This window comes from Falco peregrinus, chromosome 4 (assembly GCF_023634155.1).
Source record: "Falco peregrinus isolate bFalPer1 chromosome 4, bFalPer1.pri, whole genome shotgun sequence".
NCBI lineage: Eukaryota > Metazoa > Chordata > Aves > Falconiformes > Falconidae > Falco > Falco peregrinus.
In genome coordinates this window covers 85727725-85754748 of record NC_073724.1, presented here as the reverse complement: position 1 = coordinate 85754748, position 27024 = coordinate 85727725, and the positions used below count along the sequence as shown (strand labels likewise).

Sequence of the window (27024 nt, the reverse complement as noted above, 5' to 3'; positions counted from 1 at the left end):
TAATTATGAGATCTTTAATTTCAAAAGAGACATTTCTTTTTTTTTTTTTTAAAGCATCAGACAGACTAAGTTTTCCAGTGCAGTGTGTGTTTGTGTTTTGCTTTTGGTCTGTAAAGAATACAGTACACCACTGAATTATTTTTAAATGTTTTGTATGCTTGCTATTATTTTAGTTTGTTATGGGGAAGATGATGCAGTGTTAAAGACAGATAAAGACTATTAAATAAGTCAGCCTTAATAAGAAGCTATATTTATAATTAAGCAGAAATATATTATGAGATTTTTATTAATTGTTGATTAATTGGACCTAGGTTTTTTGCCTCAGCCTACTCTGATCTGTAGTACAGACACCAGGAAATATATATTCAACTCTTATTTCCTGATTATGTTGAGATTGCAGTATGATTTTTGCTGCGTAGAATATTTAAAATGCTGCAATATAATTTATTCTGTATATATTTGGAGGTTGACCTCACATATGACCTTATTTTCCAAGTAATAAATGCTGGAAAGATTCTTTTTCCCTGACCTTTTGCCATAGCAACTCTGTGCTTATAATTGGACATTGATCTGTATAAAGATGCGGTACTGGACTTTTTTTTTTCTTTTTAAGAAGCTGTTTGAGTGTGTCTGATTTTCTTAGTTTTGTATAACAAAAAGACAAAACCTCTGGATCTCTATGGCAAGTATAGCCATGAAAGAGTTCTAAAATTTTGGAAGTTTCATTAGGAAAATGATTTACTACTCAAATTAAAAAAAGTGTGTTTGTTTTAGAAATGGACCGTATTGCCAGAGTTTATAATATTGCAGTTTGTCCAACAGCATCAAGCCCAACTCTGGTCATTATATTTTCATTATAATGCAAAGAGTTATATGGAAGTTTGCATGTATCATTATTTCTAGATGAGGGATCCTATTAATCTAGAAACAATTTATTCCAGTGGCTCATAGGAATTCCTCACACCCTTATTAAAAATATACTGAAACTGTGAATGTTAAATACTGTCAGCCAGTGACTGCAGCAGTGGGTGTTTATGTGAATTTTCTTACTGAAATTAATAGAAAAGATTGAGGACAGAGAGATAAAATACTTTTTTCTCCCCCCCCCCCCCCCCCATATAATTACAAATGGTAATGATATCCATTTGTTTACTTGTACGAACTCCTTTGTCGCAAGCGTGCTGTAATAAAATCATTGGTTTATTATGAAAACTGAACCTGCAGCAAGCATCTTATGGGGCTACAGATCATTGCAGTAACAAATGTGGTGCAATGTGGTGTTCCTGATGAAATCAATGATCGGTTGTCATTGAGCTTAGTATGATTAGGGTTTTTAGCCTCAAGTAACTTTTCTCTTTTGAAAGAAGATAAACAAAATTGCTTTCTCTAGTCATAAGACAAGTTGAAGTAGGATGAGAAATACGATATATGTGATTAGTATAGAAAAAGGATTGCATTTTCTTTAGAGAAAAATTGTTTTCCTGGAAAAGAAGAGATTGACAGCTTGCTAGAAACAATTGTCTCTGGCAGCACCTGAAGCAGCATCAGAAGCTGTGGTTCTCTCATCATTCTGGGTTGTGCAGAGGGATGGGAATTCACTGTTTTGTAGCAAAGTTTCAGACTTGATTATTGTTGTTTAAAGATTTTTAAAATAGTTTAACTTCTGCTATTAAAACAGTGCTAATTACTAGATCGTCTGACATTTAAAAAAAATGATCAGGCTTAACTGTGAATTCAGTATCTTGACTTGAGATTCCTAACTGAAAAATGAATTAAGTTGGAGTTTGACATCCTATGTATGTAATTTCAAACATCTTTGTCACAAATCTGATTCTATCCGTGGCAGTAATAAGAATGCTAGCAGTACCAGTAGTTTAACTACAGTTTTGAACAACTGTAGCCAAGACAGCTTGAAAATTAAATGGTCATATTGAGACAAAAATTGTGTCAGTAGCACTACAGCAATTGCGCTTCTATCAGTAATAGAGAAGTAGGAAATTCTATGAAAAAAATAATTGTTGTAGACAAGACATCTTCTAATTTCAGCATGGGATGGGAGGCAATCGAACTTACTTTATGATTTGCATTGAAATAGTGCAAACAGTGGATGGTAAAGCCTTAGTAAGTTTACTATGTTTGATTTCAAGGAAAATATCTCCAAATAAGTTTTGTTTGGTGGTGATTGAAAACAATCAAATGGGAAAGATAACGTAAATTAGGTATCATTATGAAATGCTTATGAAAGCTTATTACTTGGCCTTAATGGAAAGAAAGGGGAAAACCACCCAAAATACCACCCTATAAAAGTTATCAGGACAGTTAATCTTATGTTAAAATAAGCATGTCCCATTTTAGTTATCTCAGCCTATATCCTGTTGCTGTGAATTCCAAGCCACTTTGTGCATTAGAATATCTAGCTGTCTCTTAAGCTTACTTATGCTATCTGAATCTGTCTGGCTAAGCAGCTTGTTCCATATGCCTGCTACTCTTTCAATAGAACAGTTTAAGATAGATTTGTTTTGTTTACCTCTCTTTTTTTTCACTTTTGTAGCTGAGACTTCAAACCCTATCACTAGTTTGGACCTTTTGAGATCACCCTACTTAGAAGTCTCACAAGAATTAATAGTTTTGAATACATCTGTAAGGTTACCCATTTATGTCACCTGAAGTAGCATATATTATTCACATTTTATATTTAAATACTAATGGCCATGTTGTTTGGTATGGTTTAAGCATAACAGCAATAATCTATAATTCTTTAAAAGACATCCAAAGCTGAAAATTGTATCACAAACAATAAATTATATCTACAAGGAAACAGTAGAACAGCAAGATGTAAATTTTATACTTTTTGTAGTGAATTCCGGGTATGTTTACCTATAATCAGTAAAACAATATATTAAAACAAAAATTCCTTATAAATCATTGTCTTAGAATTTCTCAGGAATTCTTCCTTCCTTTTTCTTTTGGTTTTTGCTGTCTGCACTTTCTTGCTTTAACACAAATCTACGTTTTCATGTCATTGTAAAAAATATCCAGGGGATTAAGTATCTCCAAATTTGGTAGCTTTTTTTGTTGAGTTTTTGCTTTGCAAAAAAAAAAAAAAATAATTGTGCATTGCATCTTTCTTTCAACACGCTTGCTTGGCATTCACACCTACATCCCATAGGGGGGACATTTTTGCACATGCTGTTGCCCGCTTAACAGTAGCACGGATCTTGAGAATAAATGAAGACCAGAGGCACCTCCTTGGAGGAAGGGTGGAAGGAAACGCTTCAGTGTTGGTGTCAGAGACTCCTCAAGGATCTGTATTGCTCACCAGGCTTCTCTGTAGAACAGCACTGGTTTAGTCTATGGTACAGATGTCTGGTATAAAAGGACTGTGATGGTTTTCAGGAAAAAAATATAATTAAATATAACTTAAAAATATAATACTTCTTGCTTCATCGTCACAAGGAAAACATATTTGCATTACAACTGATGGAGTCCCACATGCAACAGTTTTAGGAATAAAAAATATTTCAGTGTTTTAGACTATCTATGAATACTGTTAACTCTTGAGTTTATCTACTGAGCACATCCACAGAATGAGTCTGTAGTAACTTGTACATTTAGATTCTTGATTTCTAAACAAGAATGGTCCCTGAAATTGAGTATCCTGCATTATCCATCTGCAACAGGGCAGAAATTATCAGAATTTTTTACCAAGATTTTTTCTGAACTGTCCATTGATTTTCCTGCCGTAATCTTGCTTGAGTCTGTGAGATAATTAAAATCCATTTTGTTTAACTGAGTGAGAATCAGTCTAGACTGATAAGTGCAGAAAGTTCATCAAGCAAATTTCTGCTGTCTGACATCATCACCAATGCTTTCCATGCCATTGGGGATGATGGGTTCTTTTATGAGTACATCAGCTTAATGAGATAATGGAAAAAAGAAAATTGTGGAGAAATGTTTATCTCCAAAGTTCTCAGAGCTGGTGATGGCCCCCACTGAGAAACTGTTGGAGGCTGAGAGTCCCCCCAGAGCTGGCACAACCTGGGAAATGTTTTGTTCAAGATTGCTTCCTCTCATAGGTTTTTCCCTCTGGACAGAGCATCTCCTATCACATTCTCTCTGTGCACAGAATGTGAATAGCTGTCAGACTGCACTGCTTGTTCTGATGCCATCTGAGATGCTTCCAACTTGCTTACCCCTAACATGGCCAGGTTAGGTGCTAAATTGCCTGTTGTATGTCAGGACTTGCCCACGATACCCATTCTTCACTTTCATCTGATTAATTGTTATACAGGCAAGCTATAAGAGAAACTTAACTGTATTGAAAATCTCTTTCCTTTTCCTAGTAATGACCTAGTGGCAGTGTGTTTCTAGAACTGTAAATTATGGAAAGTGTTAGACGAAGCCCACACAAAATGGGATTATCCACACACACACACCCCCACCTTTTAGTTGGGTTTTTTTCATGTCTTTTTCTCTCTTCTTTTTTTTGGGGCTTCTGTGCTTTATGCAAGCAAGCACATGTCTGATCCTAAATGAAGAACAGCATAGGTCAAAGACTAACTTATCTATTCTGTAACTGCTTCTGATTGACCAAATTTGTAATCAACACCCTGGAGATATTTGATTTTGGCACCATTCTAATAATGAGATTTTTAATTCAAGACTAAAACTTTATGTACCATTACAGACTTTAATGAAGAATAAGGCCATTTTTTGTCCTTATTTTTTTTGTTGTTGTTTTTTGTTTTGTTCTAAAGTGAATTGTTGTCCACTCCAGTGTTTAACAAATTTATTATTACATTTAAGCCACTGCCAGTACTTTCTTCCCACTTTTCTGTTGTGTGTACGTTGTTCATTGAAACAGTACTTATAAAGTTAAGGGAATTAACAGCATTATTGTTGGTCTCATCCTCCTTATAAAGTCCTTGTTGAATGGAAATATTGAAACTTCTATTGGTATTAACCTTTTACATTAATGTATTTCACTTTTAGTCAGAGGAGTGCTCATAAAAGATTCAAAAGTTCTAAGTGCCTTGATCTCAAACACTCATTTAAAGATGATCTAGGTAACACTTTTTCAAGACTTCCTTACCTAGGCTGAGCTAGGCTATGCAAATGTTCTGTAATGCCTCTTTTTGAGAGATCAGAATAATCTCCCTTTAAACCTGTTAATGAACTAGAGGGAGGGATACAGGTCAGTTGCCTTTGGAGTACAGATTATTTTCAGGACCTTTCTCATGTTAATACCCAGTAATCTGTGACAGATCTGTTGCTGTATTATGTATCAAGCAAATTATGTGATGGATTTGGGCAAACTAAAGGCAAAACTCTCATATCTAACAACTTTTATATACTCTTATAGTTTATTTACAATTAAAATTTATTTATTTTATTTACAGAGTATTAAAGATTTTTTTTTCTCCTCTGTTGCAGTTGTGTTGAATATCTTCCTGGTTTTAAGTTTTATTTTTAGACCCTCCACTAATCTACCAGTCAATTTACATTCACTTTTAACATTTCAGTTATTTCAGTACCAAATCTAGATGAGTGACACTGTGTGATGTCAGGTTGCACGATGATCAGGTGTGCTTCAAAGAAGAGTCCAGTTTGTTTGGTGCATCCTTGTTAGAGATGGTAGTGTTCTCAGACACAGCTTCCCTCTGTCATGTGCTCTTCTTATAAGTGTATGAGCAGCTTTGGATTTCAATCAAGACTATCCAGGTGAGGAAGGAGAAGTTTGAGGAAGCAGGTGTTTCTCCTAAAAGAAGTCAGAAAAGGAAATGAAGTGGCATCCTAATGGAGAAGGGATGGATTAGCTTAATGCCTTGACTACTTACTTATCTGCCTTCATTGATACAAAATAGAAAAGCAGTGCAAACATTCTGGCAGCTGAAGTGACAGTGAATACACTTTGCATCAGAGTATCTTAGCCTATTATTGCTGCCTGTTATTGCCTATTATCCTGCTTCTCAGCTAAAGCCGAGTTCTGCCAAACCAGGTTTTTAATAAGGTGCATGTTTCAATGTCTGGCAGATTATCATCATTATGTATCTGTTATCGGTGAAGTTTTGTGAATAGCATATCCCACATTTAATTAATGTATTTAGTCACAAATTAGGGGGAAAATTTCTATAACGGACTTCCAAAACATGCAGAAAGAACTTTCTGCATCTATACACACAGAAAACACTGTGATACAAAAAAGTGATTATAACCATTCAGCACAGCTTCATCTATGCATCTTTGGGTGTGTTGTGCTACAGTTTTCAGGTAATTTCATTCCCTACCCCCCACCCCCTTTATTTCTACTTATTTTATAATTACAAATTAATTCAGTGGTTTGGAATTATATTTTTGCCCTGTATTTTGTTTTAATTGGAAACTTCACCATCAAATCAATTTAGATAGATCATTACTAACACCTTAAAAGTTTGAGACTGTTCAGTAAAAGTACTGATAAATATCAGAAGAATTTTCTTTAATGAGCTTACTTGCAAATTAATACGTAACGTGCACTTCAAGATCACAATTCTGTTACTGTAAATCCCCCATCTGATATGTGAGTGCAAATTCTAATATTTGGGTGCTGTAGCTGTTGGTGCTCCTTTCTTCATGCTTTACTTTATGGGCAACAAAGCAGAATATCCCTCCCCTGTCACTACTGCAAATCTCATTACTTCCTTTCTGTACTCTCTGTTTTGACACCTCCTTTCCCGGGGCTTAGCACAGTCATTGTACTGCAGTTTGTTCTTGGAAGGCTTAGAATCCATAAGTTATCTTTTTGCTTTATTCCCACTAGAAGAGCAAGAGAGGGATTTGCAGTTCTCAGTAAGATGAGGCCCTTCTATGTCAAAATCATTATCTTCAGCTAACATTTCTTCTTTTCAGATTCTTCTTATAAATTGAAAGAAAAGTGGGGGCATAGAAAGATCAACAACTTTTGAAAGAAGGAAATCAGAAAATAGATAGTTTTCATTGTTTCAGGCTTTACGCATTTCCCTGGGTGGTAAATGGATGTTCTTTGCTGTGCTTACTTTTGTTAATGAAAATTTTAGGGTATATGCTCATGTATTGCATGGATACCTAATACCATGGAAATGATTGTAACCTATTGTAACGGGACTAGGGAGTCTATTCTGAAAATGTCCTTGCATGGTGCATTTACATTTTTCTTTTAATTAAGCTTGCACAGAATTATACTTTAAATATATATATATATGAGTGTATGTGTGCGCGCGCTTATCCAGTTATATAAAGGAGACAATTAAAATAAATACATCTTTTCTTCTCTCATCTTAAACCATCATTGTATGGGTGTATCTCCTCTTCTTGAGTCAGCAGAAAATACAGATATGATAAACAGCGATAGTAGTCAGGTTTTAACACAATCTCATTGCATATTCCAGCCACATGCAGATGAAGTTACTGTAAATCTGATGCATATTAGTTGGAAACCCATACTCTGACTGTAGTTATCAATAGTTTTAAGTTCAGCTGGGGAAGACAAAACAGAAGTGTCCTAAATAAGAGACAGGAGTTAATTATTCCATTCAGCTGTGCTTCAGTTGGAATAATACTAATTGTATTTTGTGCTTCTGGAACAAAGAGTATCTCCTCATTTCTGTATACAGAATAATCCAGCCTGTCCTTTTCCTGACCCTTTTTCTATGTACATGCTACTTTTCTCCTATGCCCTGGTTTCCAGAGGGAGAAAAGTGCTATAATCTAATTTGGGCCAGAGTTACAGCACACTCTTAATCAGTTACACAGCAACTGTACTCAGTTTGTAGGCATATTTTTAAGGAAGATCTGGACGAATTCAGAATCAACAAAGAGGTAGAATAATAGCAGAAAATAGAAGTTTGCAAAACATGGCCTGTAAGCAAAGTTTGAAAGAAGTGTTTTTGCTTAGAATTTGTCTTTGTTTAAATGAACAAAGTCTGGAGTGAAACATAACAGAAGACTTTGTGTATGTAAAGTTGTTCTAAATAGCATGGTGATTGCTTTTTCTTTTCTTTCTGTTTAATTTACTGGGAGAGCTATTTAGGTTACATACCAGGGAGAACTTTTCTGTCAATATTGCTAGGCACTGAAGCAGGCTACCCATGTAAGTTAAAAAATACCCCTTCCTGGCAGTTTTTAAAACAGGTTAAATATACATTTGTCAGCGATAACCTAGATTTATTTTAACTTACCCAGGGCCAGAGAATCCACTCTAGATCAGCTTTTTATGATGCCATAATTAAATGTGAGGGTGTGATATACTGTCTAGTCCTGAGTAAAATGTACCGAAAGGGAAAATTTGCACTGACCTGTTCTGCAGCCTTTTCTCTGTGAACATTTTTTACAGGAAGAACTCACCGTATAAGCTTAGAGACTTGCAGGGAACATGGATTACGTAGTGATTCACAAGAAGAATCTCTGATATAATATAATAATACTTAGCATTTAAGATGGACTCTGCTCAGAGACAGAGCTGCACCATGATTAACTAATCACTGCTTAGTGAAACTTTGTCTAGTCTCTGTACATCAGTGATGCACACATGCCGTGTATCAGCCTCTGTGCATCTACTGCCCATCCTAGAGTTCCAGAATGGCAGAACAGCTGGTTTCCATTCCCTGCTGCTGTTTTCCCCTATTCCAGCTGCTGCACTCAAATAACCTCCTTTCCCCAAGTGGGCTTTATATGGTTTGAAGGGGACTTAATGTACCTCAGTGTATAGGGAACGTTTGATGCATATTTCATTGTGTTTCAGTTCTTTCTACAGGGAACACTGCATGTGTAACAGATGTTCCCTGACTACTACCCTTTCCTGAAGGTGACATGCCCTTTTTGGAGTTTCAGCTCTAATGTATATGGAGCTGGTAGTGCCTGTGTGGTACTAGAAAATACTGCTCCGTGGCTGCCCTGTGCTGCATGCCAAGCTATATTTAATCCCATCTGCTCTCCTCTGCAGCATGAAATGGAGAGGAGCATATGCCCAGTATAACCAAGTCATACTGTGGCACAGAAAAAAAAACCTTTATTTAAGACAAATAAATGTATTTTTTTAATTTTAGGACCATATTCTTCCAGCTTTTTGTACATAAACTGTCTCATATAATTCAGTGGAGATGTTCATGTGACTACATGTAAAAAATCCTTCATCTTTTATTATTTCTTTCAGTATTAGTGGTACTATACATTTATTTGGGGTGTATATACATGTACACATGCATATGCATAAATACAGAAATAAGACACCATTAACTGGTGTCCCTGAAAATTTGATTTTGGAATCTATATAAATCTGTATCTTAACCGTTGCAGCACAATCAAACTAGTAGACTGCAACAAGGCAATCTGCTTTCTCCAGAGGTCATGACAGAGGAGATACAGCACAGACAGTACTATCTGACCAACGGTAAAGCCTTGTTGCAGTCTACTAGTTTGATTGTGCTGCAACAATTGGTGCCCCGTGTGAGGCTGACTGAGTTGGACTTCGACTACAGCACTTAACAATACGGAAAATTGTAAAACTGCTGAGAACAATTTACAAATTTAAGATAAACCAGTATTTTCATTACAAAGCTTGTTAAGCATAATAAAAAGCTTGAAAATATAATAATTCTGAGGCAAAAGCCTTGAATCTATAATATAGTATACACTTGAAAAAGAATATTTTAAAAAATGAAGTTTTTAATATATAGTTAATATACAGTACTGCACATATAATGTACTTATACATATATAAGAGCATTATATATAGAACGATATAATTGCACTGTCTGCTTAAATATTATAGAGATGTGCACCTTGGATTTTTAGAGGTTATCTATCAGCTTAACTGCTTGTCAGAGTTTTGAATTAAATTCTTCATACAAAATTTTACTATTTGACCCAATTTTTGCTTGAACAAATGTATGCAGTTACTGCATAAAAAGTGCAATTTAGGTTACATATTAGCAAGATCTCTAGGCAGTTATACAGCTCAAACAACCTTCTAAATTCTGAGTCAAACATACAGACTAAGAACAACGTGAACACAGAAGTGGAATTGTGTCTCTTCTGACCCTGTAAAGAGACTTTTGCAGCACATCTGTAATCTGTGTGGCCTAGGGAAGCGTATATTGGATTTTCATGCACTGCTGAATATGAACAGTCCTACACTTCATGTGTGTGATTAGTTTTAGCATGTGATACTTTTTTTTCTATTTTACTAGCTTGATTTGAAGTGAGGATTCTCTCCCTTATCCCTATGGTATTTTGTTGTTGTAAGCAAAGTTCACATAAAGATGATGTAGGTCTATATGTTCACCCAAAATAACTTCTAATTTAAAAAAGAAATTACTTCCCCCCCCCCCCCCCCCCCGTTTTTTTTTTCCTCCTGAGGTATATAAAATTCATACTGCACCTTCATTATAATTTCAGAAAGTACCAGCTTCATATCTATTTTATAGAAATCTTTCACTACAGCAGAAATGTAGGAAATCAAATTATATGGCCCTAACAATGTGTCATTTTTGGGTGGCTACTTCTAAAAAGGACTAATATTTTTCTCTATGAAAAAACAGCAAAATAACCTATGAAATCAATTTCTTTCAAATTCTCAGTCTAAATTCTTTTTTAAACTTAGTATTTGTCCATAGGCAAATAATTTCAAAAAATGCAAATTAAACCAGATTAAAATATTTGTAAGATTTGTGTCCATATTATAAAACACAGAAAGTTGAATATGAGATACATCATGTTCTCTTCTCTTTCAATTCCAAGTTTTATGATCCAAAAATGGCTGGGTGTTACCCAGGTAAGAATACCTGTGTGCATAGGAAAGACAGGTGTTTTTGAAGGGAAGTGCGTGAAACATAGAAGGATGGAGAAAGAAAATTACATTGAATACTACAGCCACTACTGTGAGGAAAGCTTTAAAGCCAGCTTAACCTGCCAGTGTGCTGTGGCTGCTTTTTGCTTCTCAAGGGTACTGTAGAGTATCCAGATCATGCTACTGAATTGGACCATAAAAATTTAACTAAAAAAGGTCATGTAAAGTTGATACTGCATACCCTTAAATCACTAGCAATATCATATAACAGCATAAAATATTTTTTCTTTGTCATTTAGGCTTATAATAAACAAATAAGGACATTCTCAAAATGTCTATTTGGATGGAATTACACTGGAAAATTCACATAATAATGTATGGTAAAATATATTACAGCACGTAATGGCCCCAAAGCAAGCGTTATTATATTGACTCAGGACATGTATATTTAACATTTATTACAATTTTCAAACAATAAAAAAACAATAATAAAAATGTAAATTTTGAACAGAAGTATCAAAAACTTTGAAGCGTATGATAAAAACTGCCTCAGCTATCATTGTATTGTTATTTCAAGATAAGAACAGAATTTAAATGGTTTGGACTTCTGAACTAAATCTTATTTCAAAATATCCTGGCTTCATGATATTTAGTATGAAAATAAAATCGCACAAGAATTTGAAGCCTAATTATTGAGATATGTAGTTTTAAGAGTTGTGAATTTTTCCTATGAATTCCTTTTCTTTATATAGAACTATTGATAATATCCATATTTGTGTTACATTCAGAGCCTTTTTATTAACTTTTTACTATTAATGTTTCATTTTATTCCCTTTTTTAAATTTTATGTATTTTATTTTGTGTACATTCACATTTTTTCTTAGTATATGGAGACTGGCAGAATTATTTATCTTGCTAGAATTTTGACACAGGAAAATAGTCTTGTAGAGACAGGTTGGATGACCAGTGAAAATTAGGCACCTACCTTCCACTTGATTTTAAGAAATCTTACCCTGTCACTAATTCACTGTTGTTTTATGGTTATCTCAGGAGATGTGTAACCTCTTTAAGTAAGACAAAATAAGCTACTATTTAAAATTTGAAAATAGTCTTTGCTATTTAAAACCTCAAAATTTCTTTAAGCACACAGGTTCAGGTGTCAATAGAGTTACAGATCATTGTAGATTTATTACATTTCTGGAGCTTTTCACAGGTATACATGACAACGATAGCTGGCTAATAGTTTATTAAAAAGAAGACATATTTAAACTTTTTACAAGTACATTTGAAAGATAAGTACCACATAGCTACTTTCCTTATTGTAAATTTGATCTTTTTTCTGATATGCATAAGTATAGAAAGACAGAAAGAGTTACAGGAAGAAGAAAAAATAAAAACCAGCTTAGAAGTTTAATGTGTGGGAAGACAACAGGTAACACAGAGGTGGAAAAAAAGCAAGTTATTAAAACACACTCAGATTTCTTAAGAAGAAACTGCCCTACTCTAGAGGTATTTGCTTTTGTTGAATTTAGAAGTGATCAAATTTTGTATTTTTTTCTAGAAACTAGCTGCAATTAAATAATCCTGTACTGGGATACATGCCATATCTCACAGGTATTGCAGTTTTGCAGTGGATGTTCATCAGAGTCAGAAGAGTTGTACCACTTTGCCGGCTTTGAACAAAACATTTTTTTTTTTTTTTAATCCAATGTAAATTATCATCATTTTTTTAGCATAAGCTTTTGTACCTGAATAAAAATGAAATGCTTTCTCAAAATATAGATTATGATATTTTTACTTATGGACTTAGTGGTTTTGTTCAGTTTAATGGCCAGATGTGTGAACAGGGTACTCTGAAAAAATAAACAGAAGTAAAAAATTTGTTAAATTCAAGACATCTAAAAATACTCTTCACAATCTTAATGAAATCCATGAAGTACAAGTTTATGGCATCTTCATTTAAAGAGAATTTGACCTTTTCAAAATTGTTTCAAAACTAAGGCTTAGATTTTCTCCTAGATATTTAGTCCTCTCTAAGTACAAGGAAACCGGAAAGTCTGGACCTGAAGGTTTTGTTAGTTAAGGAAAAAGTTTTCCATCTCTGGGTAAACCATTCGAGCTTGATTTTAACTCATTTTTCCTTTGTATGTTCCATCCATGTAGTAAGTAGTAGAGTGAACCTTGCCGTTGAACTTTGTTAAGTCACACTTTGCAAATTTATATATTAAAAAAATTGCTAATACCTTTAATGGCAATTTTTTAAGCAACCTAAACCACTCATTCATGACAGCTTAACATCCCAAACCTCTACATTTTCAATCCTTTTGAAGGAAAGAACAGGCACAAGTTCTCAGAAATCTTGTCCCTACCATCTTACCTACCTCTGACCTAGTTACCTTGATTCTTTATATTTAATTAGTTGATGAACACTTTAGAATTAATGAAGAGAGCAATAGGTACTTCTGGAGCATGATTCATTTGACCTATTTTAGATGAATCACATCCTCAAATGCTCATTCCTCTCTAGTGTCAGTAAAAGATTACTAACTCAGATGTAGTTCAATTATTGTAGATATCTAAAGTTATGAAAGATGAATTCAGTGTTTTAGCAGGAACCAGCTTTTTATACGCTGGCCATCATCTATTCCAACATTCTGGCTTCTGTGTTTCTTATTCATGTTATAGGTGTTAATGGTTCCAGCCCAAGTTAATTCTGGAGGCATCATCATTAATTTATTCTGGAGGCATCATCAATAATTTATTCTGCTACTCTTTCCCATTTCATCAGAGTCATGATGTGGAGGTGGTGAATCTCTCTTCCATGTGAGAAATAAAAGTTTTGTTTGCACAGCCATTGTTCCCTCTTCCATGCATCCGAGGCTGGGAACTATTTCTTCCTCACAAAACTGTGTCCCTGTGTAAGATTCATATTTTTTGATGCTTTGCTTAAATATTCATCTATTTGGCTTTTCTTTTGAACTCTTATGGCCAACTTACTGGTGCCAGGAGCAATAAAGAACAGTGTTGGATGTTTAAAATTAGAATCCGAGTTCAACCTGTACCTTGGCTTCTAAAAAGCCCTTTGTGCTGAAATGCTTTACTGAAATGACTCACAGAAAAGGAAAGGCATGGTCTTAGATTACATGGAGCTCTACTTAAAATCAAAATAAATTAACATAGTTATCTGACTGCTGGAACGATTATAATTTAAATTAATTAAATACCAAGGGATGAATAAAAACATACTAATTTAAGGATTAACCTCTATATAAGATCTCTGTGCCTTACATAGTGTTAATCTTCAGTAAATTTTTATTGTTTGGCGAGCTGAAGTAATTCATGCTCTTATTAAACCTAACTTCTTATTACATCTAGGACTGTTCTTGTATATTCATTAAATAGCAGTGGATTCTGAAACAGCTGTTAATCCCTGGCAAATACATTTAAGAATCAACTGGCATTTCATAAACATACAGTAGCAATCCTATTAAATATAAGTAAATATTTATTTAAGATACTTCGGGTCTATCCTGTTGTCTTACACTGACTGTAGTATGTGACATTCTTGGTGGTAAGGTGAGGTTTATCTACAAGAATACACCTGCCAATCTCATCTCAATTCCATCACCAGAGCCAGCTGTTGGAGATGTTGCACATGTTGGCACAAAGAGGTCTCCTAACCTTTCTGCACTATGTCTCTGAAAGAGATAAACTAAACTAACTATATACACATATAACTATGTGACTGTCAGAATTTTCTGCCAAATAGCTGTGTGAACTGGGCTTGTAGTTTTTTTCCACACTTCTAGATGACATAGCTTTGCCAGCAATACTTCACAATATAGATCTGGTCTCACAAGTTGCTATTCAGCGTCAGTGTTATTAATAGTGAACATAGTCTGCTTTCTTACAAGGCTCACACAAAGACTGAACTGCATTTTTGGCAGACTGAACAGGATTGTCAAGAATGTGTTCCATGCTTTCTCATGTTCAGAATAACCCTAATAACAACTATTTAACTCTGTAAGTACCACTCAAAACTATCTCAGAAAGTTAGTCTTTTCTGTTGTACATCGGTCAAATACCTTTGAGTGTCTTTTGCTTTTGTGTTTGCTCTTTCAGCTTTGTTAACTGATAAACAAGTAATAGAGTAAACACTTCATCTGGATTATTTTTTCCCCTCTCAAGGTAGCCAGTTTACTTCGGGAAATTTGACTGCTTTCTTCTCGTGGTTCAGTTTCCTTTTGTCTTATCCACAATACAAATTTTCCCTGTGAATAAATACATAAATAAATAAATAAACAAACAAAAAATAACCACCTACTTTTACAGAGGAAGACGGATAATATGTTTATAAAAGAAACAACCAACCAAACAAACAACCCCCACTCATTTTATAATTTTAAACCCCAAGATTTTTGTGAAACCCTTAGGTAATCTTTGTAATTACTCTACATTTCTATTTCAGAAATGATGGGAAATGTAATTCAGATTAAGATCCTATTACACTAATCTATGTTTTGCTAGTCATAGTTAAATTTACAGTTCACAAAATCTAAGTTTATCTAGTTTATTGAATGAGAAGGCTAACGTGTGCATTACTGGAAGTAGTATCAAACTTTCTTTAATTTACAGCTTTACACAGCTTTTCCTATCTCTGTATGTTGTCTTATACCATTATGCATCAATAGAGTCAGTAATGACCAATTTAGTCCCTTAACATTGTTTCTGATTTGGGCTTTAGAGCCCTCAGCTTTTTTGAAAGTTAACTTTTTTATTTCCTTTCATAGAAAATCATCAGAAACCCTCATTTGAATAAATGTAAGAATTAAATATTATGGTTATTCTAATGTTGAAAATAATAGAACAGATCAGATTTTGAAAAGGAAGTAAGTTCAGCATAAACAAATAATTGAGTAGTAATAGTGATCATATTAAAAAAAAACCTATTGAAAATGTAGCCAAAGGTTCAATGAGACATTCAAAAAATTTAATTGTATATTTTCTGTGACTTTTCATAATTCTAGTCCCATCTGTGTTTTTCTGTATCACTGTTCCAGCATAGACCGTAAAATGTTACTCCTGTAAAATGTATCTTGTCTGGAGCAGTCATGCAGTTATCTATATATGCATTAGATTTTATGAAACTAAATTCTTAATAAGGAATTCTTTTAATTTTTCTGGCGCAGATATTAAAATATCTTTTATTAAACTGAACTAAGCTAGTATTTAAAAATAGCTCCCTGACATTTAGAGTAATGGATATGAAAGCAAAAGTCATAAAAATTGCTGGGAAGGTGCAGTGCAAGCACTGATTCAGCAACTACCACACAGATAGAAACATTTTCTTTAGTATGTAAGATACTAATCCGTAGGAACTTAAGAACATATGAAAACAACCCTGTCTAGTAATGATTGAGATGAGGAAGTTACTGTGAGGTAACAAACTACAACTCATCCTGCAGTCTAGGGCAGCTGTACTATATGTATGTCCTTCACTTATACCAGCTGAAAGTAATTCAATCACCCACCTAGATGTAACATCTGAGTCACCTTGTGGAATTTTCTGTCACTCCAGCAATTACACAAAGACTTTAGGATAATTACACCCCTAGCAATTAAAGGTCTAAGGAAAAGAAGGCAAGAAAATAAAAAATACATTTTTCCATCAATCTTGGGTGGATTTTTGTTCCATGAATTTGGGAAATTGTCTTATGGACCCCTGGCATCCGTAACATCCTGCACAATGATCTTAGGCGTGTGTACAAAGATACTGCTATTGACTGAAACCTGCCACCTGAAGATTTCATTGGCAGTGCCTAGTTCTTGCTTTAGGAGAAACAGTTAAAAAATTGTTTCCTATTAGTCTTCTCAGTGACAATAATGATTCAAAAATATTTTGATATTTTCCCTTTGTTGTGTATTCTCCAAGCTAAAAAAACCTTAGACTATTTAATCTCTTCTAATACAAAAGCCTTTGCATAACTTTGATCATCTGTGCAGCCCTTTTTTATCTTTTCATTTCTATTGTATTCTTTTGAACATGGCATGAGCAGGAATGCATACAGAAGCCTAGACACAGCAGCTGTGGATTTAAACAGAGTAATGTTTTGTGTTTTAGTCTCTATTCCTTTTCCAAGATTTCATCTTATTCTAACTGATCTCTTGATGAGCTATGAGCTGACATCTTCTTTTAACTGTCCAGAATAATATAAAGGTCTGTTTTAGAGCCCATAGTTTGCATACTGGGAGCTGTTACTCTTTTTCATCCTGTGTGTTACCTGAATTTGTTGACACTGAATCTCATGTGCCATTTTATTGTAGTCATTCAATAGCATGACATCTATCTGCAGCTCTTCACAATCATTCTCAGGTTTTACTACTTACATTTGTTTGGTACCAAAGCTAATTTAAGTGATAATGTTATGATGCTACAATTCCACATGTGAGTTCCATATGGTCTGCTGATTTGTTAGGAGTTATTTTACCCATTTTCTCTAAATTTTAGTCTATTAATCTTTCAGTTGTAAGCAGTTTTTATGACTCATCTCTATCCCCAAAATAACTGCATTGTGGGAATCTCCCTAGGTACCTTCTTGTCAAAGCTTTTTTCCTTTTCATTTTCTTCTGAGGAGTGGGTACTTGTGACCTTATCTTCTTTCAGCGTTGTATTATATGCTGATTTTCTGTCAGTCCTATTGATCCACTGATCCTCTGGCAGGCTTTCATTTTTTTCAGTTTTTTTTGGTAAAAATTCTTCTCATTACTTGCTATGTCATGAACAAATTATCTTCAAAACTTTTCCATCCTTCCCTACAATATCGTAACATTTTTTTTGTTTGAGTTTATGCATTTTTCTCTTCCCACTTTGCACACAGTTCCCACTTTTTTAAGAGTATCTGTTTACTCCTAATGGTTTCCTTTACTCTGCTGTTTCACCATGCTGGTTATTTTCTGTCCTTTAAAAGTGTTTTTGATAAGTGGTATACAGTTACTCTGAACTCCCGATATAGTATCTTTAAGCAGTCTGTCATGCTCTCTGGAAGCATTTAGTCTTTTACTTGTCCTTTCCAATTTCCTTTTAAAAAAACGTTGGCATGTTCATGTAGTTTTTTAAGGTTAATGTATCATAGTAATTTTTTTTCTTTTTCCTTTTTCTCTTCTACACAGACTTTAAATTTGAATGCTTTATGGCCAGCATTACAGTGCAGCATGTAGATAATTACATTTTCAAAGTGGCCTGTTGAATGCTAAAAAGTAAATCAAGAAAGTGATGTTTATCCTCTTGTGAACTCTTTGACTAGTTGTTTCAAGTGCAATGTACTTCACCATCACTATATAATTTGTATCATGCCATTATAATTAGACTGGGTTCCACTGAATATTTTCATTCTACTGCCTCTGTGAGGTAACTGTTACATCATATTCCTCACTTAGAACTAGCTGCTGCAGTTCTTATTTTTCAGGCTTAAAAAACATATAGAATCAAATAAATATTTGGGTTTTGTCTGGTTACCAATTTTTATGTGCCCTGTTCAATTGGGATTTGATTATTCCCTCTCCAAATATGGTTAACTTTTACTCTAGACTTTTTTTTTCCTTTTTGAGTGTAGTTTGTGAAGTCACTCTAGCTGACAAGTTGTTTGAGATTATGCGCTTTTCTATGCCTGTCACTTGTTTTTAATTTAAAAACAATCTTATAACCAATTCAAATGTTACCAGCCTTTTCTGTGCTGGCTTGCATGATGCCTACCCTTCCTGGATGTGTTCCATTCATTACAGACATTTCCTTGGTTACTAATTAAAATATACCCTGCTCTTATCTAAGTCGATTTTCAATTTGAAAAAGTATATGAGCTTTAACATATAAAATCAGAAAGTTGAAACAAAATGTCTGCAGAAACGTGGAAATGTTGCAGAAATGTGATGTTATTTTTGGTTCTTTCTCAGGCCATAACAAAAAGACTTGGGGGGGGAGACACATTTATTCCAAATCAATTATTGAGAGATCCATAGCTGTCTTATTTTAATCTTGAATTTTATCTTTCATTTGTGAATCAATTGACTCAAGTCTGCCTCTTAATAATGAATTCTTGTGAAGGAGAGACTTGATAGTTATACCTGTTACTAATGTTCAAGTAAAAATGCTTTGCTTTCTTTTTCTGGGACCCCCCCCCCTCCACCCCCCCATTATATTAGTAGTCTCCAGTGACTGCCACCAATATCCTATTTTCACATCCTTCTGATTTTTAGTCTTGCATTTCCAGGGAGTTTTAGAAAATACTAGTAACATCTTTAAATACATGTAGTGGCAATGCCTATTCTCTCTCTCTCCCCACCCCTCCCTGGTATTTTGTCTTTCCTTGCCCTTGGAAAAATACTAGTAGAGATCTTTCACAAGTTGTTGCAAAATTTCACTCAGAAATGCAAATATCCATTATTTTTACTATTTTTCTCATTCTAGCAAAAGTCTTAAAGTTTTTTTGCCTTTTTCTACACTGAGGCAGCTGTGAAAATTTGTCCAAATTAACATCACAGGTGGATTAGTCAAATCACTTTAAACCTCTGTACAGATATCTTTATTTGGGCATGAACATTACTTTGCCTGAACTTAAATCAGTTCCAAAGTGAATGAAAGTGAATCCGAAGCATTTTAGTTCTGAATAGGAATAAGAATAAAAATAAGGAAAAGAACAAGGGTATAACAGAATACAAGAACAACCACATAGTGTTTTAATGTGATACCTGTTTAATTGATAAGGATTAATTCTCCAGAATGTTTTGGTGTAGCCTCAGGCAAATGTACATGTGATCTTATGTGTTCTGGTGTTCACTAGTGTGCTATGAACAACTTTCATCAAAGCAATACCTTAGGCTACTTGTCCTTCTGATGTCCATTCCTGCTTTACAGACCACAGTGGGATCCATTTGGGTTGCTGTGGCTCCTGACTAGGCTTCCGGGGCTTCATGGGTTTTCCTGCATGGGGTTCATGGCTGGGTCTGGTAAAGGGGGAGTCAGAAGATATGAAAGAAACATACAGCTAATCTCTTTATTCACCATTGCTCAGATCCTGTCAGGTAACACTCTGATAGCCTTACTTTGTGCAAGTAAAACACAGGGACCCAGACTGCAAGGGTTCTGTGACCTTGAAACTGAGCTCCATGATCTGGCTACCAACATACTTGTAGTCTCTTTTACCCTGAAGCACAGAAAAGTCACCTGCTTTTGTAATCACCGAGGCTCTTTTTCACACAGAGATTTTGTGAAGGTCCAAGGTAAAATCTAACAAGAGCATTACACTAAGTAGAAGGATCACACGGACATGATTCCTGACTACGCTGACTTCTGAATCATGTCTGAAACAGCCTGGCAGAACGATAGCTGGCGCAGGCCAAAGGTAATGCCCAGTGTCATTCCAGCTGCATGGACATTATAGGTAGAGTAGTTACATGGTATAGAAAATTTCCTGCCATGGCACTTGCACATTTATTAACCCAGATCCAGCCAAAGAATCCATAGAGAAGGAATCAACCTTTTGAGCTCCACAGAGTGTTGGTCACATCTTCTTAGGCAAGGATATCCGTTTAGCTGAGAGATTTTATTTTTTTTTTTCTTAGATTCTTATTCAATTACAATATATATTTATTTTAAATTCCTTCATCTGGAACCTTAGGAAAAGCAAACTTCTTTCCATTTCTGTTTTAAAAAGAGGTTACAATAAAACCTGAAACTTGTGGAATATTTGACCCAGTCGTGGCTAGTTAATAGCTTGCTTGCTGATTCAAACGAGCAATGCCTTCAATCCTGTATTCAGGATTTCCTTACTGAAAAGAACAAAACAGGTCTGAATGTAAAGCTATGGTACACTGCACTGTCAGGTTGAACAGCTCAAAGGTAGACAAGGATACCTGCGACTGTTCAGCTGAGCTTGAATTCCACCCTAATACATGCTGAGAATTATCATTATATGCTTTATTCTCAGTGGTGACTGCCAGGTAACTCTTCAAGCATATCCTGCCATTTGTTCTATCCAGCAGAAATGGTTTTGATTCTAAAGTAGCTATTCCAGCTATTTTGTAGGAATACTGTGCAAGGAGAGTGAGTTTGGGCAAATCATACATAAAAATTGGCAGTAGTGTTACATGAAGGGAAGCAAAATTACTCCTGCTTCCTTGTAAAACACATGATATAAAAAGTCATATTTCTATTGAAAAGACAAAGAAACATACAGCACATTCATTTTGTTAAGTACAGTATGCTAAAGTCCATAGGATTCAGATCTTACCTACACCTTAATCGAATTTCCAGGTGCCTCTTATCATAGCCTGTGAAAACCAACAGCCTCAGTCATTTAGTCAATGTGACCAGACTGCGAGACCTACTTGTGCTCAACTGCTTACTCAGAAAAAATCCAGGATGGCACCCCACACATCTGGTGAATTCATTTGTATCTCATTGCACCCTGGTTTCCATTAGATGAATGGCAATTCAGTATGTGGATGGCAGAGGAAATTTGTACATCCCAGTAGATCCACACATTGCATGTTTAATGTAGCTATGAAGGTGTTAATGACATGCTTGACTTTCCAACACTCAGCTTACAGATGTGGTGGTTTTTATTTACTGCTGTTTAGCTTCTGGTTTTGTTTACTGTCATTATTATTGGCTTTGATTACTTCCTTAGTGTAGGAGAATCTGACTGGAGCCCCTATTTATTTCTTATAATGTGTCTTTTCCATCAAATGACAGCCATCAACTGAGAACATTTTATTTCTAGTCTTGAGAGCTTCACACTCACAAGAGTGGCCTAGAGGGACACAGCTGTCTCATTGTGCAGTGAACAGAGAATTATTCCTGGATGCATCCTGCTCAGCAAAGCCTTAAATATTGTTACCAGGTTCTTGAACTGGCATGGAAAGTAAATTGAGAACCAGTGGAAAATATGAATTGTTGATAAGACAGGTTGCGGTAGCTTGTCCTTTTAAACAATTGATTTTCTTATTCTGTGCATATTATGCTTGTGCCCCCAACTCTGGTTTGTATGTAATGCTAACTACAACAGTATGAGCAGGAAGGGGTTATCACAATGATGGCTGCTGTCAAATCCAACTTAAAAAAAAATTAGTATTTATTGAGGTAAAAAAGACAAATTCCTGTTCCTTTCTCTGTGTCTGAGATCTTGTGACTTTGTACTACTTGAGTAAACATACAGTATATAATTTAAGGAAGCAGAAGGTGTTCCTAACAGACAGATACTCAGAATGTTCTTTTTTCTTCCATCCTCACATCCTTCTGCAGCTGGTTGACCTTGGATCAGCTGTTTCCTACCCTTTAGGCTTTGTGACACCTTTGTGATGACTTTACTTCAGAAGCAGATGTAAGGCGAGGGTCCATCAGTTTGTGGCTCACAGCAGCTGTACTTAACACTGTCTTTGTAATGCATGTGGCAAGCACGTAACTTGTGGTCCCAGGTTGCACATGGAGACTCATGTCCCTACTGTGAAGAATTCATACCCTAGAAATCTCTTTTGTGACCAGCTTGCTTTGGCAGTGGAAGCAGCTATCGCCTAGGAAAGACAATTTCTAGGAAGCCATTCATGTGTTTAAAAGAAGAACAAAACTTTTATGGCGAGAGATAAAAATGTGAGGGGCTGTCCATGATATACATTAGTGCCTGAAGAGCACATGGTCCCTCACAGCCTCTCCAATGTTAGAAAGTTACTTTCACAATTTTAACTGGTCTAAATCAGTCCTGGTTTTCTCAGCATGGTACGTTCTCTTTTCTCCAGCTGAGGATTTTAAAGGAGAGAGGGCTAAAGTGGTCCTGCAGCAAGCCAGTTCAGGAAGGTAAACTGACAGAAGACTATTTGGTGGTTTTTTCTGTTCTTTTAGCCACTTGAACCTACTCACTATAAAATTAAAACAGGGTAGAAACATATTCAGAGTGTGTGCCAGGCACTACTAATCTGGTTTAGCTTTACCCATATTGTGGAACCACAGCCTAAAGAAAGGAGAAGCTTACTTCTTCAGAACTAGGTATTTTCTAATGATGTTCGCTAGCCTAAAAGGTCAGGAATCCACACTGCAAAGCTGCTTAAAGCAAAACAAAAAGATGGCAACTGCCATTTTTGTTTACACCTCTGGGTAAAAATCTTGGTTTTGAGTAAATGAAGAAGTGGACAGTTACTTTAGCCTGTTGCAGTTTATACAGTTTTCTGGAATTAGTCACATCCTGGCATAGAATTTCTTATGTGCGTTTTCACAGATGCTGCAACAAAAAAAAAAAAAAAAAAAAAAAAAAAAAAAAAGAAAAAAAGAAAAAGAAAAAAAAGAAAAAGATCTTCATTCATCTTCTAAAAAAATCACATCCTTTGAATAACAGTTACTGTTAGACACAGGCAAGATGTTGCAAGATAGTTTCAAACTATTTACAATATCTGTTCCTGCAATTTTGTCCTATTTTATTTTCTCTTTTTAATGTAAGCTACTTGTTTTGCATGCAGCATGAATGAATGCCTGTTCTGAGTATGCAAGAAATGTAGTTCTTAAAGTTTAAGCAGTAGGCCAGATTTTTAAATTACCAAACCAGAATTACATCAAGATGGAAGCTATCATTGTGTAAAGTATGAGACATCAAACTCTTAAACTGAATGCATTCATATTACATAGTATTTTAAAGGAGACATCTTAATTATAGATCTTATTTACAGATAAGACCTTAAAAGTTCCACTACTATTCATTATTGATTGTTTTATGCTTGTATTACAGGCCTAATAATATTATACATCCCATTTTGCTAGTAACTACCCAAGCAAATGTGTACTTTCATAATTCTGGACTGAGCAAACGGTGATTTCTGTTTAGTTTTTACTTCTGTTTAGAGTTATGACTTTATGCTTTTCCATCTTAAATTGGACAATCATAAGATGAATATGAAAGAAGAATGCATTTTTCTTGCAAATCAAGACTGGCTACTGTGAAATAATTTGTTTCCCAGCAGAAAGTTCAGACTTGTACCACAGACAAACATAAAAGAATTTTAAAGATTCCAACATCTATAGCAGTCAGATTTTGCAAATGAAATATAAGTGCAGAGACAACGCACCTAGTCAAATGTGTTAAAAATTCCATGATGCTAATAGCAAACTTTAAAACTATTTCTATTTAATTAATCTAGATGTAGAAGGTAAACATTCCACTTCTAGAACATCTAGTTTCTTAATGTCTCTAGTATTAGAGGAAATAATTTATGGAAGAATTAAAGATGGAAATCTACACTGGGAGAAATTTCTAGTTCCAGTAGGGGTACATGACTGAAATTTTCACCTTAGTAGAACAAGAAGAAAAAAAAATCAGGCATGAGGACTGCCTGTACTTACATGTGTTTAAATTCTTCCCACATCTCCAGTTGATTGACATCTTCAATAAGCTGTTAATGACCCACTCCATTTGCTTTAAATGAGCCTTAAATTTTTAGATCTGGTGTAGTTTTGTAGGAAGTTGGAATTAAGTAGATTTAATTGCCTTTTTTCAGTTTCTGTTTCTGTTTTTGTAATTCATCATTCAAAGGAACAGTATGTTTTGCCACCATAATAAAGTTTCTCAGTAATCTTTTCGTTGATTTGAGTTCTAGATGCAAAACCATGTACTAGTCATAATGAATCCGTATTGTTACCCGAGCTAGGCTGTGTGTTTTAGGTACCAGTTATTCATAAAATAAGAGCTTTTCTCATGCTGGCTTTCAGTGTTTTAAAGTAGTAATTTAGCAGCTGTCTTGGATAGGGCTGTGAGCATGCTGGAAATCAAAGGTGACTCTGGTTCTGTTCATGAGATGGGTTGGTACTGCATTTTTATTAGCGTGTTTGCTTTCCTTCTACTTTGATAGTTTTAGTCCCTGGGGCACAGAGCTGAGAAATACAGATTGTAACTATCATGCCAGATAAGGAAAACAACGTAAGTGATGATGCAAAATGTATTTTCTCTGACAGTGAGCAAGCAGAGACTGGCTTGTGTGAAACAAATTTTTATAGTCTGACTGTGATGGGCTATTCTCACCACAGTGATACCTGCTGAGGAGTTGTGTTATATTTAGCTGCGTTGTAATAACATTTCTTTCAAGAAATTAATTACATAGCTGTAAAGAAGTGATGGCATAGGCAACCATGGCTGTTAGTATGGAGTTGGCATTTTATATTCAGGCATGAACATCTCTATTGGTGCCAGGCAGTAGCTAATCTGTGATTGTGATAGAAGAAAAATATTGGCAAGAGGGCTGGGAAGTAGGAAGCTGGACATCAAAGTGCCTGTCAGTGTAAGACTTTATTGCTGCAAAATGAATAACGCACAATCATTCTCCAGTGGGAGTGAATAAAACCCTAGAAGACATGATAGAGAAGTAGTGAGCTATTTTACTTCTCTTCATGTTGGGCTTTCATACAGGCAGTACTTCACAACATGAAATCTGAACTCAGTCTTCTGATGCAGGCTTATTAATAGTATAGCCCCTGAATCTGTATGCAGTCAGCTCTCCACAAATGTTTATGCTCGATCTTATTTGTATAAGGTGGAGTGTATACAACTGCAGATTTTATGTATGGGATATGGAGAATGGAAGTCCATATGATCTTGAGCAGAGAACAGATCCCCTGTGCTTCTCTGCATAACCTCTGCAGCCTGTGCCTCCCTTCAGAATAGCCACGGATTGCACTTATCTGGTAGACCACACTTTAGCCACTGCACTTAGGAGAGAAGGGAGATTGCCATTAGCTGAGTTAAAATGAAATACAATATCTGGTATAAAGTAGTCACTGTGCTCTCTGTGACCTCATCTCTGCAAGGCAGCAGCTAATCAGTATTATCTGGTGGGGTCTTTCTATTATGTCCCTTTTCTTGCAGTTCCTATCTGCTCAACAAATGACACATGATCTTTCATCTGCCTTTGTGCCTCCAATAAGCATAAAATCTGATGGGGGGGTGGGAGGGTGGGCAGGAGGAGAAGAAGCCTAACCTTTTCAGCTCGATTACAGCGAGAACAATTTGTTTTTGTAATTAGAGCTCAGCAGTGATCTCTGTTTTTTGCTCTGATACTCAGCTCGGTGTAAACAGAACTCAATTTTGACAACTGTTTAGCTCACGGCAGTTTTAAAGTATTAAAGGATAATGGAAGACTTATTAGATTAGCTTTTGCCATGATCTTTTAGTGTCCCAGATAATTATTATTTGTGATACAGCTGAATGGTTTAAGCTTGTATTATTATTATGCATGCATTTCTGTGTCATACTTTACGTACTGTTGATGGGCACTAAAATATGCATTAAGAAGTATACATTTAGTGAAATTGCACAGATATTAGTAGCATCTTCAAGTGGCTCAAATTGTTCTTTTTTGTGAATTTTATTTCATTTCCATCATAACAATTCTTGGTTTCTGACTTTTCTTTTAAAAACAAGTCAGTTCAATCATCTTTATCATTATTATTACTCTTGATCATTCTTACTAACACTCATGTGACTTCTACCGTACTCCTTTGATCCAATCATAACACTTCATTTCTCCCCCAGCATTTTACTTTTAACATTTCCTCTGTTTCATGTTGGTGTTCTTGCATATTTTTTTCTTGCACTGTCACCTTTTCTATCTTTCTTATTTAGTATTTTAGATCATTCATGCTAGTCACACACAGTGTTCACCTTGTTACTTGATTTTTCCTCTTATTACCTGTTAATTAAGGTATGTTGCTTCTATCTCTGACCTTATAACTAGCTTTTTAGCTTTTGATTGCCTTTTTGTGTAAGGCGTGTCTTTTTAATGTTTTCACCACTTTTCCCTACACGGTTTCTCCTTTCTTATTCTTTATTTCTGACTAACCTCATTCTATTAATTTGAATCCCTCTGATCAAAAACATTACTTCTAATTTGATTTTTTATTTCTAGAAATTATTTGGTATACTGTTTTGTCCTTGTTTATAGCTATGTAATTTTCATTTTTTTAAAAAGTCTAAGTTTGCAGCTTCTTGGCAGTTCTCTATTGATTAGGGGAATACATTTGAAGGTGATCACATGATCATCCTGGACACAGTGTAAATTACTGGAATGTATGGGCAAGAAAAAAAATTATATGGAGTTTTCACATTTGAGTAATTACACTTTCTCTTAAGGTGTATTGGGAAAGTGAGTTTATGTCAGTGAATAAGTGGGTACATTTAACAAAACATGAG

General features: G+C 35.1%; 1 protein-coding gene across 2 annotated transcripts in view; it reads left to right on the top strand.

Annotated features, from left to right (window-relative positions):
• PCDH17 (protocadherin 17) overlaps window positions 1-27024 on the top strand; it is a 92833-nt gene that overhangs the window by 30715 nt on the left and 35094 nt on the right. The gene's annotated exons all lie outside the window — the stretch shown is intronic.